The sequence below is a fragment of the Suncus etruscus genome, chromosome 13 (genome assembly GCF_024139225.1).
Source record: "Suncus etruscus isolate mSunEtr1 chromosome 13, mSunEtr1.pri.cur, whole genome shotgun sequence".
Lineage (NCBI taxonomy): Eukaryota > Metazoa > Chordata > Mammalia > Eulipotyphla > Soricidae > Suncus > Suncus etruscus.
Genome location: NC_064860.1, coordinates 91,882,255 through 91,886,774, shown reverse-complemented (window position 1 = coordinate 91,886,774; position 4,520 = coordinate 91,882,255). Strand labels below are relative to the sequence as shown.

Below are 4,520 nucleotides of genomic sequence, written 5' to 3'. Positions count from 1 at the left end.
AGGCTTCTACACCAAGTGGTGCTCAGAGATTACTTCTGGCAGACTCAGCTGGACTATATGGGATGCTATGTTCAAAGAAAGTACCCTATCCACTGTACTACCTCTCCAATCCCAGAAACTAGTAAAATTTTATTTTATTTCTTTTTCGTCTTAATTTTAAACAATTATTGTCTACATTCAAATGTTATCACTTTGGTCTATTCTTCTACTCAATACATGTATCTCTTCATATGCTACAACATATTTAGAACTTTAAAGTTTAACAGTAGATGCAGGTTTTTCTTAAAACCAGAAATATATTTTAAAAAGAGAAAGTCAATACATGTTAAGATGTGCATTCCTCAATGTACAAGTAGCCTCCTCCATCACTTATTTTATTCTAATACCTTTTCTTTTAAACTCAGTTTTATTTATTTGTTCTATTTTAATATATACATTTTTTCTCTATCCTTACCATTTTCGATGCTGCTTGGTACAAAATACCTTGACTGGGATAAAAGATCAGAACAAAACCAGACAACAGAGACTGTGTGTGCAGCCTGTCATCCTTACCCAGAATAGCACCAGCAACACAGTATGACACCGTACGTTTTTGTACGGGCACAGTAAAAAAAAAAGGGGAAATCATAGACACAGAAACAAGATCTTATCTTCTAGAGATAAGAACTCACTTTCTATAGCAGAAGGGTGCCTCCCATTCTTAACATGTGTGATGTGGATACAACAAGTCCCCAGGAGATTGGACAGTGTTAGTTCAATCTGAAACCCCAGACCCCCGACATAGAAATGATACAGCTCCAGGCAACACCACCAGGAACTAAGCTCCATTGGGAGATTTATAACACTACTCTGGCACCAACTTGTGCCAGTTTTGATATGACAACGAGGAAAGGAAAACTTGACCTAAGACCAGGCTGTCCTATCACATCACCTAACACTCAATGGAAATCAGAAGAGCTATCGTCCTTTGAACTGTGAAAAATAGGAGCACCAACAACAGAAAACTGACTTTGACAAATGTGACTGAACAGAGCCTACCTTGGGACTAATAAGGAAAACCCCACCCTAGGCTGTAGTCCAGGACACATAAACAACAACAACAACAACAACAAGATGTCTTATTGCAGAGGTCCAACTTGGACAACAGAGACTGAGCAGAACCTTTGGATCCATAATATCCTAGGCTTCAGCTTAGGGACTTAACAAAAACAGGGAGGAAGTGTTACAGAAGACTGAACACCACAACAATGAAGGATAGGAACCCCTAGAGACTCTATCCTAGACCCTGACCTATAACCTGCGCAAATACCAAGATCGCTAGCTACAGTGGCTTGATTTTCTCACACACAACTGAGGAATCTTTCCTGGCACCACAAAAAAGCCTTTGGGATGGGGTAATGAATATATGTGGAGCCAGGAGTTGATCCCATGATGGTATGCTTAAAGGATGGAGAAACCCTGAATCTCTTAGGCCACGGGAATTCCCTTTCTTCCCCAATGCTTACTGTGCCTATGCAAAAAAAAAAAAAAAAAGTGGTGGTAATGCCAAACCCTACCACTCCAGTACCCATACTTTTTCTTGTTTTGTTTTGATTTGTTAGTTTTTTACTTTATTTTCCTTCTCTTTGTTCTTCCACTTTTCTCTTTCTTTTTCACACTTGTGGTTATTATTTAGAGATTTATTTTTATTTTTATTTGCTGGGTCCATTTTTTTTTCTTTTTTCTTCCATTTTTCTTTTTTTTTTTTTTCTTTTCTCCTTTCTTTTTTTAGGTAGTTGTCACCAAATTTTTTTCTCCCCTTTTTCTTATCCTTTTTATCTCCAATGACCGTGGAATGAATGCTCAATCTACAACAAACTGTAAAGTGGAGACCAGTTGCACTGGCATACTGGGGGGTAGAGGAGGGAGATGTGGGATGCATGCTGGGAACAGGGACAGAGGGAGAACAGCACTGGTGGTGGAATGCCCCTCATTCATTGTCACTATGTACCATAAATGATGCAGTGAAAGATTTGTAATGCACTTTGGTCACAATAAAAATTAAAAAAAAAAAAAGAACTGAAAAACAAAAGAGAAAGTATATTAAGGTTCTTGGTATAGCCTATGTGAAGGTAGCAATAATTTATAGTGATGATTTAAACCAATAATTTTATTTTAGATAGTAAGAATAGGTTTTTTTGTGTCATTCAACACAACAGGAAACAGTTTTTTAGTTTTTGATAATTAGCTTAGGAACTTAAATACAACAAAAATAATAATGATTACTATGCTGTGGAATGTATATTTCCTTTTTAAAAATTTTTATTTAAACAATTGTGATTACAGACTTATTCAGAGTTGTATTTTAGACACACAATATTTCAGAACCAATCCCACAATGTCAACCTCTCTTCATCAATATTTTCCAAGTCCATCTCAGGCCACCACCACCCACCCCAGTCTGCCATCATAATAGGCCCACTGTTAAGTTTGGTTATTAAAATGTGAGTCTCATGATTTTGTTTTTGTTAGTATTAGGCCCAGCTAGCAGTAGGAGAGAAGGCAAAAGCAGCAGGTTTAGACTCAGCAAAAGATAGCAACAGCTGAGAGTCCAACAAACAGTTTCTTCAGAAATTTGGCCAGTGACTCATTATCATGAGCAGTCTGGCAGGGACCAGAGGGATCAGTTCATGAGGGCAAGTTCCACATTGCAGCTTTAGGCCCATCCCAGTTCAACCATAGACTTGGACACCTGGAACTGGACTCCAGGCCAGTCTCAGTAATCTTTGCTTCCAAGTTTCTACCATAATAATGTACCCGACATTGGATAAACAAAATATAAAAATAATTGTTAACAAAAAAAGGAAGTATTATGTATCCATACAGCAATAATAGGGGATTTCAAAAATTCTACATCATCATAATATTTGATGATGATAACCAGACAGAAATTCAATAAAAAAACAGGACTGAGAGCCCGGAGAGATAGCACAGCAGCGTTTGCCTTGCAAGTAGTCGATCCAGGACCAAAGGTGGTTGGTTCAAATCCCGGTGTCCCATATGGTCCCCCATGCCTGCCAGGAGCTATTTCTGAGCAGACAGCCAGGAGTAACCCCTGAGCACTGCCGGGTGTGGCCCAAAAACAAAAAAAAAAATAAAAATAAAAGAGGACTGAAAATATATTATAGGCCATGTACCTAACAGAAATGTACAAAATATTCCACTCAATAGCAAAAAAATAAACATTGTACTCAAGTACACAGAACATTCTATAAGATTGTCTTAGACTTTAAGTCTGAAAATTATTTTCAACATCCAAGTTATGCCATGTACCTTTTATAGAAACAATAGCATTAATCCAGAATTAACAGAAAGAAAATGTATTACATGTGTAAATGAAACACTCCTATCAAGTATGTAAAAGTAGAAATTAAAAAAGAAATAAAACATACTAAGACCTATATGATGAGGTAAAAGCAGTTCTAATAAGCATGTTAATAGTAAGAAATGACTCATTAAATTAAAAGTCTTCAAGCAAATAATCTAATTTCATGAACTAGATGAATTAGAAAATGAAACCAATGCTTAAAGAAATTATAAAGATTAGAACAGAATTAATTGAGAAACTTAAAATATTATAATAGAAAATAAAAGTTGGATTTTTTATTTTATTTTATTTTTTTGTTTTTGTTTTTGGGTCACACCCGGCAGTGCTCAGGGGTTACTCCTGGCTGTCTGCTCAGAAATAGCTCCTGGCAGGCACAGGGGACCATATGGGACACCGGGATTCGAACCAACCACCTTTGGTCCTGGATCGGCTGCTTGCAAGGCAAACACCGCTGTGCTATCTCTCCGGGCCCAAAGTTGGATTTTTTAAAACAAATTAAACTCATTGTATCTTTGAGAATAGGGAAGATTAAAATTAATAAAATTATAAGTTAAATATGGATATAAAGCTAATAGGAATAATTATAATACATTGAATAGCCTACCAAAATATACTCAAATAAATGTTTTAAAGTAATTTCTTTTTTTTTTTTTTGTTTGTTTGTTTGTTTTTTGGGTCACACTTGGCAGTACTTAGGTGTTACTCTAGAGGTACTGAGCTCAGAAATCGCTTCTGGTGCTCCCTTTGGCAGGACATATACTAAAATTAGAACTCTACAGAGAAGATTAGCATGGCCCCTGTGCAAGGATGACATGCAAATTAGTGAAGTGTTCCATATTTTAAAAGAAAAAAAAGGAATCACTGCTGGCTGGTTCAGACCATATGGGTGCTGGGATTTGAACCACACATCCATCCTGGATCGACTGCATGCAGGGCAAACATCCTACTGCTGTGCTATCTCTCTGGCTCCCCTAAAGTAATTTATTTAAGCACTGTGGTTACATAAATGTTCATAGTTGGGTTTCAGTCATAGAATGTACAAAATCTTCCACCTGTGCAACTTTTGCACCACCTATGTCTCCATTTCCCCATCCCTCACCTGTCTTGGGGACAAGCATTCTACTTCTCTCTCGCATTCTCATTGCCATGGTAG

At 37.1% G+C, this 4,520-nt stretch overlaps 1 non-coding gene across 1 annotated transcript; it reads left to right on the top strand.

Moving 5' to 3' along the window:
* Positions 1-4,102: 4,102 nt before the first annotated feature.
* On the top strand, positions 4,103-4,209 carry LOC126026738 (U6 spliceosomal RNA). The gene has a single exon (XR_007501958.1). It is a non-coding gene; the product is annotated as a U6 spliceosomal RNA (small nuclear RNA).
* The last annotated feature ends 311 nt before the right edge of the window (positions 4,210-4,520 follow it).